The 17,129-nt window shown below is 38.4% G+C and overlaps 1 pseudogene; it reads right to left on the bottom strand.

Annotated features, from left to right (window-relative positions):
* Positions 1–10,910: 10,910 nt before the first annotated feature.
* On the bottom strand, positions 10,911–12,383 carry LOC150091403 (exosome complex component RRP45 pseudogene; annotated as a pseudogene).
* Between the last annotated feature and the right edge of the window lie 4,746 nt (positions 12,384–17,129).

The raw sequence follows: 17,129 nt of genomic DNA, 5'->3' as shown, positions 1-17,129 counted from the left end.
AGGCATAGTATAATATTAGTCTTAAAATATTAAAAATGTTTATCACTTAGATGAGAAACCTACAGTTTATCATCTAAGTGATAAAAATTGTATGTAGAATGATCAAAGATATATTTTTGCAACTTCCATTTCAATAAATTACGTAGTGCATATATCATTGCCCACCTGCTTGAAGCATACAACTCCATCCTCACAACTGGAGCTTACCGTACCATCTGGAACACATATTATGTCTTTACCGTACCAATAGAGCCTAACCCTAAATCGTCCAACGATTACAGACCAATTGCTTGTTCATAATAAAGTTGCCACTCTGGGTGATGTGAAGAAAGCTTGTTTTGTTTTTATTATTGGGTGTCGATAGGTACAGGTAAGTCAACTTCTGGGAGTCCAGACATTATGTTACTGACGGAGTTCTGGAGGGAAGGAGTGGGATCCAGTGATGCTGTTTATCCCGATACATGTGCCAATTCTTTATACTCCGTTTATTATAAGAAATGTTTTCTAAGGATGTTGAAAAGAGTACACATTGTACTCCCCATATTCAAATTCTGCATCCTTATATCCGAGTGACACCACATCTCTGATGTTACAACAATGCCTGCTTTTGATGTCTTGTCCAGCATTCAAATTCATCAAATTTATTTACTGTACTCTTAACATTGGTGTACATGCACCTATTCTTACTCTTAGTTACCCTAACACAGACTATGTGTATGAGCTTACAATAAAAATAATTTTACTTCCCATTCTCTTCCAAAATACCGCATATATTTTTGAAAGAGAAACGCAAAAAAAATTTTAAATTAAGAATTCTTTCTCATGTCAAGCATCTTGAACAATATCTTCTGCACAATGAGATGGAATTATGCTTTGTTATTATTTATTATTAGCTACATGGTACAAGGAAGTCTAAGGCTTATGCTGTACCAGCCAAAAAAAAAAAAAATCCCAAGTTACCCTGAGAGAGAGAGAGAGAGAGAGAGAGAGAGAGAGAGAGAGAGAGAGAGAGAGAGAGAGAGAGAGAGAGAGAGAGAGAGAGAGAGAGAGAGAGAGAGAGAGCCTGGATTTGACAAGCCCATACTCACCAGATGTGAGCCCCTGGAGTTGTAAAATGCCAATCCTCTGGACTACTTAATTTTATTTTAGGCAGCAAGTAAAGTTTAACTTTGACAAATGCAAAGTACTACATATGGATAGAAGTAACCCCCCAAAGAAAGGTACCAACTGTGTGGTACTACACTTAGGGTGGTAGAAAATTAAAAAGACTTGGGACTAATTAGCATTAGTAGAGGCATATGATGCAAGAAAGCAAGCTCATGCAGCATCAGCCAAAAAAAACTCCCATATCACCTCTCTGTTCCTTCCAAATACCTGTGCAGCTCAGCCTTAAATTTATTAACTTTCACAACAAAAGATGGAAGTCTATTCCACCAACCACCTGCTGACTAAAGGCAAACTTCTGCACATCTATCCTACATCTGTCTTTTCTCAATTTGAATTTATGCCGTCTCAAATGATTATTCTGAGCAAGATGAAGAATTCCATCAGCATTGAGCATGCTCAAACCATTCAAGGCTTTATAACATCTCAATCAGATCACCTTGCAGGTGACTAGTCTCCAGACACTGTAATTTGCAAAATTTAAGCCTTTCTTCGTAAGAGCAACCCTTTGTTCCATTCACTAATCTTGTTGCCCTTCTCTGTACTCGTTCCAACAGCTCTACATCCTTCTTGAAGTGAGGCTTCCAGAGCTGTATACAGTACTCAAGGTATGGCCTGACCATTGCCTTAAACAAGGGGATAATCATCTCCTTATCCCTGCTAGAAAAATTCCTGTATATCATTGACAAGACACTGAGTTACTCTTGCAGACTGTCTGTACTGGTCAGAAAACTTCACATCTGCCTGCACAATTACCCACAAGTCTTTTTCGTTCTTAACACTGTCAGCGTAGTACCACAGAGTTGATACGTCACTCTGGGGTTGCTGCTTCCCATATGTAGTACTTTACATTTGTCAATGTTAAACTTCATTTGCCACCTCACAGCCCATCTACTCAACTTTTCTAGATCCTGTTGCAGCAGCGTACTGTCATTAGTGTCCTTAACAACCCTGCCAACCTTTGTATCGTCTGCAAACTTAGACATTAAGCTTGATATACCATCACCAGTATCATTTATATTTACAGAAAACAACAATGGACCCAATACTGAATCCTGAAGGACTCCACTAATAACATTAGTCCACGATGCGCAGTGTCCATTGATTTCCATTCGCTGTCTTCTCTCACTCACCCATCCCTAGCAGCAATTTGCTTCCAATGCCACGCTGCTCCAATTTGTGTAGCAGTCTTCCATGTGCAACAGTATCAAAAGCCTTTCTAAGATCGAAATATATGATATCAAAGTTATTCTCTGCATCCAGTTCCTTTGTGACTACATCATAGTATCCAATCAAATTGGTCAGGCAAGATTGTCCCTTAACAAAACCATGCCTCCTTCCTTCTTGTACACATTGTACTTCCCAAATTCCAGTTCTGCATTCCTTATGTCTGTGTGACACCATGTCTCTGATATCCCAACAATATCTGCCTTTGATGTTCTGAGCAATACCTCAAAATCATAAAATTTATTTACCAAACTCCTAGCATTGGTGTACATGCAAGTATACATGCACCTGTTCCTATTGTTAGCTACCTTAACACAACCCATGTGTTAAGGTAGCTGAAATACCCTGCATCTTGTTTTCCAGGCTCCTGCTTATTCCAATAGAAGCAGTGCAAGAATCACTTTCACCTCTGCCACTGGCTACTGTTAATATATTAGTCCTTGTATCCCTCCCTCCAAAATAGCAGTTTTCTGACTCACCTAACACTGCCTCTATAGCATCAGCAAATATTCTTGCACCCTTTCTATTGAAGTGTATCCCATCCCTGTAGAAGCAGTCTCTCCTGATAACAAGTACAGGAGAGAAAAAAATTCAGGGTGAAAAATATTCAGCAGTCAGATGTGAAATTCACAGTTATCATATCAGATATGATAATTGTGCAGTCAGATATGAAATTTTCTGAGCAATGCATCAGGCTTCCAGGGCAGGTGATGTCAATGATATACAGGAATTTTGCTAATAGGGAAAAGGAGATGATTGTCCCCTTCTATAAAGCAATGGCTAGGTCATGCCTTGAGTACTGCATACAGGTCTGGAGGCCTCATTTTAGGAAGGATGAGGAGTTGCTGGAGCAAGTATAGAGAAGGGCAACAAGATTTGTCAGGGGAAAGAGAAGGCTGGTCTTACAAAGAAAGGCTTCAGTTCTGCAAATTGCAGTGTCTGGTGACTAGGTACCTGCAAATGACCTGACTGAGGTGTATAAGGCCTTGAATGGGTTGAGCAGGCTCAATTCTGATGGGATTCTTCCTCTTGCTCAGATTATGGACCTGAGGGGATATAAATTTAATAAACTTCCATCTGTTGTGAAAGTTGATAGTTTAAATAAATTCAAGGAGGAACTGGACAAACATTTAGAGGGAATGAATGTTTTTTGGGTCTGATGCTACATAAGCTTGCTTTCTTGCATCACAGGGCTTGACTACTACTAATGTTTACAAATGACCAGGGGCACTCCCAGGGTATATGGTGCCCAGGTGCCAATCACAATTTCGCACCCTCCCTGTAAAATTTTCTTTATATGTGTATGTAAGTTTCAAGTTTTCAGGCACTCCCTTGAACGTTGCCGCCCGGGTGAAGTGCACCCCTAGATCCCTCAGGACAGCACACCCCTGCAAATGACAATATAAAACATTCACTATATACATGGTGTAATCAAAAAGCTCAGGGACTGCACTAATATTTAGAACTTACCAGTTGTTTGAATGGATATCCTGGGAAGCAGTCTCTTTAACACTATTGCCTATTCAAATGCTTTTTTAACTTCAGGAATTATTCTGGTAGGTCTATTTTGGTACTAATAATTTCTGTGTTACATTCTGAAAAATTACATTCAGTCATTGCAAATCTGTTACCTCTCAAGAATGGTTTAATGTTGGGAAACAAAAAAGTCAAGAGTTAAATCTAGGGGGGCTGCAAGACCACAGTAATGGAGCACTTTGAAAGAGATTCTTGAATTGAAATTGCCACGTGTGCAGGGATGTCATGATGCAAACACTAATTCATTAAAGAAGCCCACTTTTCCAGCTGTTTGTTCCGAACAAACCGCCCAAATTGTTCAAGGAACATGAAGACTTCCAGGTATTGCCCTGGCCTCCAAATTCCACAGACACCAATCCCATCAAGCATGGGATTGATGTCAATGTCATGGGTTTGTGTTGGAACAGCAGCTCTGATCTGCGGCATCTCAACAACAGACCTTACATGAGCTAAAGGAACTGCTGGTTACATGTTGGTACCAGATACCACAAGACATTTAGAAATCCTTGCCTCACTGGGTATGAGCTGTTGGCTTCATGTGGAGGACCAACATCGTATCGTATTAGGTAGGTGGTCATAATGTTTTGGCTTGTCGGTATATATATTTTTTATCTATTTTTATTCTAAGTGTTTCAGCACACATTGTTATTTGTTATTTGGTTTTTAGGAGCATTAGCAACTAAGGCCATATTGCTCTGGGGATATGCGGTGGTCATTCCCTGACCTTTTTGCATCCTCCGCATTTGGTGGTGACGGGCTCGAACCCAGGTCTAATCAAGAAGTGTGTGCTACGCTCTGCTGCTCCTTCACACCTGACTACAGAGGCGCCCAGCACACATTAGTTTTCCAGTAAATAGAGGTTACTTGTAGATATGCAGGAGTCAGGCTTTAATGGTATGGCAGCGTATATGTACTTTTATATATTTTTATCTTAAGTAGTTTAAATTCTGCTGGCCACAAAACAGAAAATAAAAGTTATCCTAACTCTGTGTAATTTAATAATTATTTTATCTTTCATTTTAATAAAATTAATTAAAATTATTAATATTCCAAGTGTAATTTAATTTGCTTCATTAAATTCATAAACTTTCTAAGAACCCTGTAAGAATTAAATTGGAATTAGAAGGAAAAATAACAGAACAGGTAATGAAATTTAAGTATTTAAACACAAAAATTAACAGCAGCAATAGAATAGCAGATGAAGTCATAGACCAGACAAAAAACACTAACAAAATAACTGGATGCTTCAATAGTATTATTTGGAACAATAAGAACCTAAGAAGAGAATCAAAATACAGAACTTATCTGTATTTATATTAATTATATTTTATATAAGAATGGAAAATTTTATATTATTTTATATTAAGAATGGAAAATTTTATATTATTTTATATTAAGAATGGAAAAATAACTTGCTTTATTCTGCATTAAGTTTTACAGAAATAGCTAAACATTTCAAACCATCAGGTGGATCAAGTCTTTTTACTTCATGAGTTCTGTTCTAGCAGCCTGTCAGCACTTCAGACAAGCTTCTAGAATAGCTCAAATTTCTGTAAATTATGTAGTGTCTTTCCTAGCAAGACAAATAAGTGATTACCACATTTACAAATAGTTGTGGTTAGGCCACATCTAGAATGGAATCATCATTTCAGTAAAAATCTAGATCTTAAAAAGAATGCAGAGTAGAGCAACAAGATTAAGAGACTGTTGGGTGCTCAAAAGGATATTTTTATCAAGACTGGGCTTCTCTAAATTTCAGCCTCTGTGGTGACTTAACTGTAATCTATAAAGCTTTAAAAGGGTTAAGTAAACTAAATGTTGATGGCCTCTTTACACTTTCTCATATGATGCACACAAATTTAAAAGAAACAGCATGAGTGCAGAAGGCATGTGAAGTTTTTTTTTTTCACTAATTTATGCTGTATAAGCTTTACTTCTTGCATAATTTTGCCCATACTAATACTAAAGGAAACAGAAAATTAAAGTAAAGGCAAATTATGAAAGTAAGGCTTTTGGCATATTTAATCACAAAGTGGTTTAATAATTTCTCAGTTATTTCGTTTTTAACTGGTCTGCCATTTTTAAATTATACTCAAGAATCAAAACAGAACTAAACTAAAAATGAAACATAACAGAAAATTAATAACCGAATGAATTAATGTGGTAATGGAGGAATAACTGGTACTTTTGACATATACTGAATTAATCCAAAACTAATAAGCCAGAATCTTACAGAAATTATTTTCTTGTACAAATATCTGTCAAAAATAAGAGAGAATTATAAGTTAAAAACAATTGGTCAAGATTCAGTATCGGGTACAGCCAATGAGAACGGCTCAGAAGGGCCGTGGGTGAAAGGGCACTGAGTTCAATCAAAAAGTTACAAATAACACAGGAAAACATGGAATGGGCAGCAATAAAAATATCATGGTTACTTAGGAAAACTTAAGGCATATGAAGCACAACCAAAACAAAAATCTGAAAATTCTTCATTCTTCCGTATATCTGTGCAAGTTATTTCGCTGAAACTAACTAAAATTAAAATTAGGTGTCCATATCAAAAAGTATATGGTAGTAACATTTTGGACGATACCAGTCAAAGGATAGAAGAGAAAGAAAACCACTTAAATGATTTTCTTTCATTTTCAAGACCAGATAAAAAAAAAAAAAAAAAAAAATGGATGAAAACTGGAATTCACATTATTATAATAATAATAGTTCAAGTCAATTTTCAGTAATAAAAATTAAGTTAAAAATAAAAATGCTGTAACCATTATAAAGACACAAAATTGAGTGAAAAAAAATAGGAAGAAATAAAATTACCACTGAGTACCGTAAATTATTCAAAAAAGAAACTTAATATATATTTATATTAAGTTTATAATTAATATATATCAAAAACATATCCTGTGCCTTTACTATTCTTAAAGATAACTATAAACTTGGAGTTTTGTCTCCATGAAAAAAAAAATTTGGTAAAAAATATATCAATAATAACAAGAAATTTGGAAAGACCACAATTTAATTAGCTTTTGAATCCATTCTTTTAGAATATTGTGATATTATAAAGTTAGTGGGCAAATGGAAAGTTATTGGTTAATATCACAGAACTGATTGATACTGAAAAGTGGAGGAGTGGCAACACCAGTCATACTGATAAACAAAATAATGCAAGAATGTCACAACTTTGAATATGAAAGATAAGCTCTAAAAAATGAAACTGAGAGTAGCATAAAACAGTACAGAAAGTAATATGCAGAGAGGCTTAAACAATAAGAATGCAAGTTGGCCACCTTGGTATTGTAACACATTTTTACATATATTAGTATAACTAGCTACTACAACTAAAATTTATTCAAGTAATAAATAAAATTAATTCAAAATGAATGCTTCCTTTATAAATTGATAAATGCTTCCTTTATAAATATTATAATAGTTTAGTCTATGGCATTCCATAGCCTATTATAAGCCCACAATTCTAGATGTCTGTTTAATGGTAAACAATAAATTCCCCCATTTTAGCATTAGTATTAGCATTAGTAGAGGCATTTGATGCAAGAAAGCAAGCTTATACAGCATCACCCAAAAAAAAAAAAAAAAAACCCACTGCTACTTCACCCCTCCGTTCGTTCAAAATACCTGTCCAGCTGAGCCTTAAACTTATTTACACTATCAACCTCCACGACAAGGGATGGAAGTCTGTTCCACCAACCATCCACCCGCTGGCTGAAGGTAAATTTCCGCACGTCTATCCTACATCTGTCTTTCCTCTTGAATTTATGCCTTCTCAGGTGATTATTCTGAGCTAGAGGAAGAATCCGATCAGCATTGAGCATGCTTAAACCATTCAAGGCTTTATACACCTCTATCAGATCACCTCGCTGGTGCCTAGTCTCCAGACACTGTAATTTGCAAAACTTAAGCCTTTCTTCGTAAGAGCACCCCTTTGTTCCATTCACTAATCTTGTTGCCCTTCTCTGTACTCGTTCCAGCAGCTCTACATCCTTCTTGAAATGAGGCCTCCAGACCTGTATACAGTACTCTAGGTGTGGCCTGACCATTGCCTTATACAAGGGAATAATCACCTCCTTATCCCTGCTGGAAAAATTCCTGTATATCATTGACAATACTCCATGAGCTACTCTTGCAGCTCATCTGCACTGCTCAGAGAACTTCATATCTGCCTGCACAACCACCCCCAAGTCCCTATCATTCTCTACCACTGTCAGTGTAGTACCACAGAGTTGATACGTTGCTGTTTCCCATGTGTAGTACTTTACATTTGTCAATGTTAAACTTCATTTGCCACCTCTCAGCCCATCTGCTCAACCTTTCCAGATCCTTTTGCAGCAGCATAGTGTCAGTAGTGTCCTTGACAACCCTGCCAACCTTTGTATGTATCGTCTGCAAACTTGGACATTAAGCTTGATATACCATCATCAATATCATTTATAAATACAGAAAATAATAATGGACCCAACACTGAGCCCTGAGGGACTCCACTAATAACATTGGTCCACGATGAGCAGTGCCCATTGATTACCACTCTCTGTCTTCTCCCCCTCAACCACCCCTTTATCCATAGCAGCAATTTGCCTCCAATGTCACACTGCTCCAATTTGTGCAGCAGTCTTCGATGTGCAACAGTATCAAAAGCCTTTCTAAGATCCAAGTATATAATATCAAAGTTACTCCCTACATCCAGTTCTTTTGTGACTGCATCATAGTATCCAATCAAATTGGTCAGGCAAGACTTCCCCTTAACAAAACCATGCTGGGTCTGAGCTATAACTGAAGTCTTGTCTAAATGATCCTGCAGTGATTCTTTAACCAGTGCCTCCATTAATTTTCCTGGAACAGAAGTTAAGCTCACAGGTCTATAATTACTTGTGTCAGCCTTTGATCCTCCTTTGTGAATTGGGGTCACATTTGGACATTTCCAGTCTACGGGTACCTCCCCTGAGTCCAAGGAAGCTCTCATAATTATGGCTAAGGGTTTGCTTACTTCCTTTGCTGCCTCCTTTAATATAACTGGATAGATCCCATCCACCCCGGGTGCCTTTCTTGTGTTTATCTTCAACAATTTCTCCTCCACTTTACTCCCAGTTATTTCAAGATTCTGTAGCTTACTGCTAGAGTTGAATACACCTCTGGCATTCCCCTCGCTGAATAACTCCTCATGTGTGAATGTCGATGAAAATATTCATTTAGTTTGTTAGCCACCTGAGCAGGATCATCAACAGTTGACCCATCAATATCAAGTGGACCAGTCTGATTCATCCCCTTCCTTCTAGAGTTTACATAAGTAAAGAACTCTTTGCTATTTTTCTTTGCAACACTTGCCAAGGATTTCTCGTAATCTGCCTTCGCCTGCCTAACCTCCTTTGTAACTTGGTTGCAGATCAACTTGTATCTATCATAGGCTTCTGTGTCATGTGTCAATTTGTAAGCATCCCAACCATTTTTCTTTTCTGCCATACGCCTCATTAGTTCATCTGACATCCATTTTGGCCTAAACCTTGAACAATATTTCTTAGTTGGTATGTAAAGCCTAGTAGCTTCCAAGATAAGTTCTTTGAATGCTTCCCATTTTGAATTTGCTGTTGGTCCCACTGTATAGAATTTAAATACTGTCTCAGTCCATCGTAGTCGCCTTTACGGAAGCAATAACACTTCCCTTTACCCCTAATGGTAGTTACCTCTTTGAGTAAATCCCACTTCAGCACACTGTGATCACTGCCACCTAGTGGTTCATTTATCTGCAGATTCTTAATGCATGAAGAATCACTGCTGATAATCAAATCAAGAGTATTACTCCCTCTAGTTGCCTCTCGAACATGCTGATGTATAAAACGATCATCTAATAAATCCACAAAAGCCCTGCTAGTGTGCGAGTGACCAGCTCCCAAATTCCAGTAAATATCTGGGAAATTAAAATCTCCCATTATAAGACTCTCTGATTTACTGGCCCACTCTATTTTCCTGTACAGTTTCTTATTATATTCATCAGAGTCATTAGGCCTATAGCACACTCCTACTCTCAATTTTCATCTCCCAATGCTTATGTCTCACCAAACTGACTCAACACTGCACTGTCCAGCGATGTCGACTGGCTTCCCTTCCTTGGATTTTATGTGTTTCTTAACTAATAGCATAACCCCTCCACCCTTCCTATCCTGTCTGTAGACGTTGTACTCCCCAAATTCCAGTTCTGCATCGCTTATATCTGTGTGAAACCACGTCTCTGATATCCCAACAATATCTGCGTTTGATGTTTTGAGCAATACCTCAAATTCATCAAATTTATTTACTAAACTCCTAGCATTGGTGTACCCGCAAGTATACCTGCACCTGTTTCTATTCTTAGCTACCCTAACACAACCCATGTGTTTACTTGTACCGCAATGGCTCCCAGCAGTCTCTGAATTATCATGCATCTTGTTTTTCAGGCTTCTGCTCATTGTAATAAAAGCAGTGCAAGAATCTCTTTCACCTCTGCCAGTGGCTACTGTCAATCTATTGGTCTTTGTCTCCCCCCATGTTTTCCGACCCACTTAACACTGCCTCGATAGCAACAGCAAATATTCTTGCACCCTTTCTATTTAAGTGTATCCCATCCCTGTAGAAGCAATCCCTCCTGTTAACAAGTACAGTCCAGGCTGAAAGAAATTCTACCCCTTGAGCCTTGCACAATCTTTCCAGGGCTGAATTGATCGACAAGGCTCTCATCATATACTCCCTCCTATCGTGTCTGGGTAGAATAGCAGACACTTTCAAATTCAACCCTATTTCACGGCTTTTTTAAGAACCCTTTCCCCCAAAAAAATTCTTCAAAAACACTCAAGTGCCAATATCATATTACATGATGCCACTTTCAATAGATAATTGGAAAGAACAGTGATAAAATGAAAAAATAAATTTGATATAAGAATATTTTAACCTGAAGAAAATGGCACCCACACAAATAACATATCACACACAAGTAGTTATAATTTTTTCACTTTAATAAGAATGTTACAAGAAGGCATTTTTTGAATACCAGCCTCGAGAAAACACAGAAAAATCATTCTCTTCTGATTCTGTACTCATATCTAATTGTTCTGTAATAATAGACAGTTCTTCTTCGCCTTCCTCCATTCCACCTTCTTTTTCCCGTTTTATTTGAATACGTGGCGCTGCAGCTTCATTAATACCTTCTTCTTTAGTACTTTCTTGATAATCCCACAGAGGTGGTGGTGGTCCTTCTCCTAAATGAGCTGTGCCAGGTCCAAGTACTGACACTTCTTCTGCAATTTCATTTTGCATTTCTTCTTCAGAAATTTCATATTTCATACCGCTTACCTGAAATTTGAATGGAGTAGGCAAGTGCTTAGTTGCAAGTATTGTACTAGTTCGTAAAATATGTGCAAATCCACCTTCTAAACCAGCAGACCGTCTCTGATTTTCATCTTCTAAAGCTTTCTTGATGAGTTTTGTAATCTCTTGAGCTCTAAGGGCTGCAATTTTTGCACAATGCAGTACAATTTCTTTTGTAACCACCAGTGCCCCACTGTGATGAAGCGAGCATATTTCCTGATGTGCATTAACACCTATTACCATTTTTCCATCTGATAGCCTCTCTTCATACTCTGTAGGATCGATAAGAATACATTTTTTCTCACTAAAAAATGCGAATGAAATGCAAATTGGCATATGATGCAAATTTAAAGGAACTGGGGTACAATCTTCAATGCTATGTATAGTCACTTCAGTCCCTATCACAGTTACTCTGGGTCTTCTAAAGTGCAAAAGAGATGATATAGTGGCGATTGTTGCAGATTCCAAAATATTCCCATCATAATTAAGGGCATGGACATCCACACGTATTGCCCATACTTTTTTTTCTGCAACGATACACAAAGATTCTAATTCAATGCAGTGCGAATCTCTTATGCACCTCTCCAAATTCCTGGCACATTCAATTTCAAATTCTGATGGACGCCCAGGTTCAAAATTAGGCGCTGCCATGGGGGATATTTGAAAATTTACAAAAACGACACCTTCTGCTGGTTTAGAAGGCTTCGGTTCAATTACGTCGCAGGAAATCTGCGCTAAAATTCTTGTATTACCTTGTATAATAAGGCAACATCCTCGTTCAACACCAAACAAAATATGGATATTCCTTTCTTTACTCAATTCCCGACCATCCAGCCTCTTAAAATCCAAAAGTTGAAAAAAAAAATTCCTTTCGCATTTGGAAGTCAAAATTTCTTTCATGATTATATATCGTTCCCCTTTTCGAAATTATAAAAATAACGAACTCTCCAACTGAAACTTTGATTGAAAATTCAAATTTCACTAGTTCTAATAGCATTCAATTTACCAACTTACATGTATCTTCTTCCAAACGCGTGGCACACTACTGCCACATGTGGAAACTAAACGAAAACAACAAAATGATTCAGAGCACACTCTAGTGACGGGCATCGTTTTACACCTTGTGGATAAGATCTGAAATTCCATCCCATTTAGAAGGGAGGAAGGTGTGTTTTTTTTATTTTTTTATTTTTTCAAAAAGTAGTTTAGTTAGCTGGTACTAGATAGATGACCAGATTTCCAGGGTTGAAAATCGGTTCCAAACCTAGCTTCCTGCCGTGATGGACATGAAATACCGTTTCATTCATTAGTTACACTGACGCATATTACCGTAATTATAAGGTATATCAACCAGCCGTTGATAGTTCGTCACGTCTCACCTACGAACCACGTGCCAGACTTAATCATAAATATGGTCGTAGGCGTTCGAGGAGGCAAGAGCATGACTGAATGCTAGATGTCACAATCGATGGAGTTATCAGATTTCTAGAGCGGATTGATAATAAATAAATAATTTTTTTTGTTTATACTCAGGCCCGACTACACGGTGAGAGGAGTTCACAAGATAGAGAGAATACAAGAAACAGCACTGTATTTAGCAGTCATGTGTGCTTGAACTACGATCACTCAAAAACACTTGTACTTTTTGTACCTTGGCTACACCACAACGATTCGGTCCGTATGTGACATTCGAAGCATTGAAATTTCCTAGGTCGACGATTAGTGACGTGATCTGCAAAATGGAAGCGCACAGGTACAGAACGTCACGAAACGGCTCGAAAAACCTCTGATGCTGATAGAACGCGAAAAAACAGTCCCTTGAAAAGAATTGCCTGCTTGGAACACATGTCGACGTTTCTGCAGCACACAGGCCCTCAGTAAGGCTATTGGTATACATGCCAATACCAGAACAATGCACAGAATGTTGTATGATATGGGTTACCATTGTCGTGCAGCCGTCCTGAAGCCACATGCACACCAAGTAATATCATAGCTTGGGTAAGGCCTGCTATTCTTGGACCATAGACCAATGGAAAGGTGTGATTTGGAGGGACGAGTCACTGAACATGGTCTGCAGGTCTGGGTGCAGCGGATACCTGGATAAGGCTGTCCACTGGATTGCATCGTCCCTCCGACAACGAGGTTTGTCGGAGGGTGCGTGACCGTCTGGAGTCTCAACATTCATGGAAGAAATGCTGCTGCTCACATGGAGGAAATGCTGAGGCTCCAGCATTCATGAAACCATGAATGCTGAGATCTAGCTAGACATCCTGAAAAATAATGCTAAACTACGTTGTGGTAGCAAGCCGTGGAAGGTCCTGCATCAGCATGACAGTCCATCTCATAAATCTCGCGTTGGGGTGCACCGGTGCGAATCATCGTTGGGTAAGTATGAGAAGAAAGTGCCCAAAAAATAGAGTGGAACTTGTCGAATTTAGAACGCTAAACGGCAGAAAAAATCGGAGGACATTTACAAAGAACTGGTGGTGGTTGTTGTTGTTGTAAGGTTTTAGGTGCATCAATAACTTAAGTCATATTGCTCCATATATAATGTCTGTAAATTGTTTGCTTTCTGAAATCGATTTTCTCTTTGTTGGATGAAAAACTATGCTAATTCTCTTGAGACCGACTCAGACATTGTGAAAAGACCCATCAAAATTCCTCTCGTTATTGACAGGATTCAAACTCTAGTCTTTTCCACCTGGTGCAGGGAGGACGGTGATTATACCAACCAATGCGGCCAAAAATCACTGGTTGAGAAAGTTACACAGATCTAAAGGCTATCATAAAGACTAAAGGTTTAGGGATACGTTCACTTTGTATGGGAATAAAGGTTATTTTTAGATATGCAGGTGCCTGAATAATAACGGTGTGGAAGTTTATTTACGAATACACTGTATTATCAAAACTACTAACACACTAAGAGAAAACACAAAACCAAATTTCTGTTCGGCATCAGATAATAGCATTGTAGAGCAGCAGCATTACCGATAAAGTATTTCTGGAGGAAGACCAGCAGCACACGTGAGGGAGATAAAACTGATGAGTACACGAGTTCCAGAAATGATTTCAATCCTAGAAAAAGAGATTGATTTCATTTAGAGTTCTCCAACGGAACTACTTTTAAGTGGATAAAAGCAAATACAGAGATTAGTAAGTTGCTTTTAAATTGCTTAAGTCATTCTTGCATCATTTTGCTAGCCACACATGATAAGTGGAATACTGTAACAATTTAAAGCTATAATTGGTGATCGTATTAATTTTAACGTACCACCTATGCGATAGATCATTGTCCTAATGCGACACCTTCTTTGATAAACAATCCACGTCTTCGGAATTTTATTTTTTCAAGTAGCTGTCTGGTGTGCTTAGATCGCTGTTCTCCCATTATGTATCTATTTTCAATGAGTCTGTTGTTATTATGCGGTGGTAGCAGTTGGCTTTAAGGAGCATCAGCAACTAAGGTTTACAGACAGTGTAAACTGTCCATAAATGGCGTGTGTTATGTGGTCGATTTTATCTGTTTACTGTATGAAAAATCTGAGTTTCTGTGAAAGAAAAAATGCTACTCTCGCCTGAGACCGACTAACTCAACTAAATTGTGAAAAGGTCCCATAAAATTTCCTCATGTCACCGACTGGGCTTGAACAACTCAGGTCTTTTCCACCCGGTGCATGAAGGACGGCGATTCTACCACCTGTGCCACCCACGACGACTGTTATTATGCCCTTTCTAACATTGGAAAAAAGCAAATCAACAAAGCAACACTTCTTTTTTATAGCGTTAAAAAAGAAGAATCAACATATTTACGCTTCTTTTAACTTTTTTTTCTGTTAATTCTGGAACGAAGTAATGGATAAATTTTCCTCCCTCGATTATTAATCCAATAAATCAGTTTCATTATCATGTATTGTGTATGGTTATCTATGGGCACCTGACGCTTTCTTCGCTACATGCCAATTCCTTCATGTCTACAGATTTCAGGAGAGTATCCTAAAACCTTCCTATGATATACCGATCATGCTATTATATTTCCGATAAATACCTTTGGCCTGAAACTTTATATCCTGAATCGAATTAATGTTTTCTGGATAGAGGCAGTTTGAAATTCTTCACTTCTTGAACGGTTTTCGGTATCTGTTCATTTACCCTCTTAAATTGCCTTAAAATTAAAACATTTTACCAATTGATCCCATTTAATATTAATTAATTTCTCTAAGAGTTAAGCCTTTCATATGCAATTATATTTTGACAGGTGGAAACGCTTTACTAATAGAGGACACTATTGTTACTTATTCTCGGTGGGCACCACCACCCAGACGGTTCCGTTTCAAAGTTACTTGGCCTTTCATCGGTGGATGGAAGGTACCCTGGTATTGCAGACATATTACTATATATAGAGAAATAGAAAAAATATTTCATTAAATATTCCTAAATTGGCAGCAGCTTCAATTAATGTTTTTATTAATTTATTTCTTTGTATTAATCTAAATTCACCTCCTATTTTTCAGTGCTCTAAGTTGATCTTGGCCACCGGATTCAAAGCACTACACTGTGCTGCCATTTTATTAGGTACACCTACCTAGTAGTGTGTTGCGCCTCATTTAGCCTTCAAAACAGCCTGAATTCGTCTAGGCAAGATGATGAAAACGTTGGGCAGGAATGGAGTACCATGCAGACATGAGTGTGTGTGTCAAGCAGCTTCTTGAGATTCGACGGAGGTGTAGACCTGCAGCGAACAGTCCGTTCCAGCTCATCCCAAAGATCAATAGGATTTAGATCTGAGGAATGAGCGGACCACTGCAGAAAAGAAAAGTTATTGTCATGTTCCTGGAACCATTCCATAGTGATTCAGACTTTGTGCACCTGCGCATTATCCTGCTGGAAGTAACCATCTGACTGAGCATAAACTATCAACATGAACGGATGCACTTTGTCAGCAGCGATGTTTAGGTACAATGTGGCATTCAGGCATGAATCTATAGGTATCAATGGACCCAACGTGTGCCAAGAAACCATTCCCCACACCATAACACTGCCTCCCAACACCTAGTACAGTAGTCATCAGATATGACGGGTCCATGGATTCATGTTGTGTTCACCAAATTTTGAACCTTCCATCAACATGATGCACCAGGAACTTTGACTCGTCAGACCAACAACTGTTTTCCAATCCTCGATAGTGCCCACAGGAAGCGTGCTCTCTTGTTCTTCATTGATAACAAAGGTACGTGATGTGGCCGTCGGCTGTTGTAGCCCATTTGCGACAAAGTGCGACTAGTGGTCTGTTGCTATATTTTGTTCTGCACACCAAGGTTGTAATTGGATGTGATGTGCAACATTGTAGCCCGTCTGTTTGCTTGCACAATTCGAGCCGTCCTCCTTTGACCTCTCTCATCAACAAGTGATTTTCTTCCACAGGAGTGCCGGGGAGGGGATGTCTACTGTTCGTTGCACCATTCTCGATACACCCTTGAAACTGTGGTGCGTGAAAAGTTCAGGAGAACTGCCGTTTCAGAGATGCTTTGTCCAGCATGTCTTGCACCTACTACCATACCACGTTTGAAGTCCATTAGATCACTCCTTTTCCCCATTCTTGCTACGGTTTGTACACTTAACTTATACTAGTTGTTTGCTGCATTTATATCCACAACAACTGTGGTCATGTGACTTGCAACGTTGTGGGACAATCCATTTGTGTGCACAGCAGGGGTGTACCTAATGAAGTGGCACAGTGTATTACTGCTGCGTGTGTCCGTTATGTACCAAAGCAACTAATAGATACAATATACGGATGCAACGCTATATCGCATCTATAAATTACTTATATTCTGTTGTCGATTTGC

This window comes from Mastigoproctus giganteus, chromosome 1 (genome assembly GCF_048544385.1).
Source record: "Mastigoproctus giganteus isolate SK-2022 chromosome 1, ASM4854438v1, whole genome shotgun sequence".
NCBI lineage: Eukaryota > Metazoa > Arthropoda > Arachnida > Uropygi > Thelyphonidae > Mastigoproctus > Mastigoproctus giganteus.
Note: the sequence above shows the minus strand (reverse complement) of the source record. Positions and strands in the feature narration are given on the sequence as shown.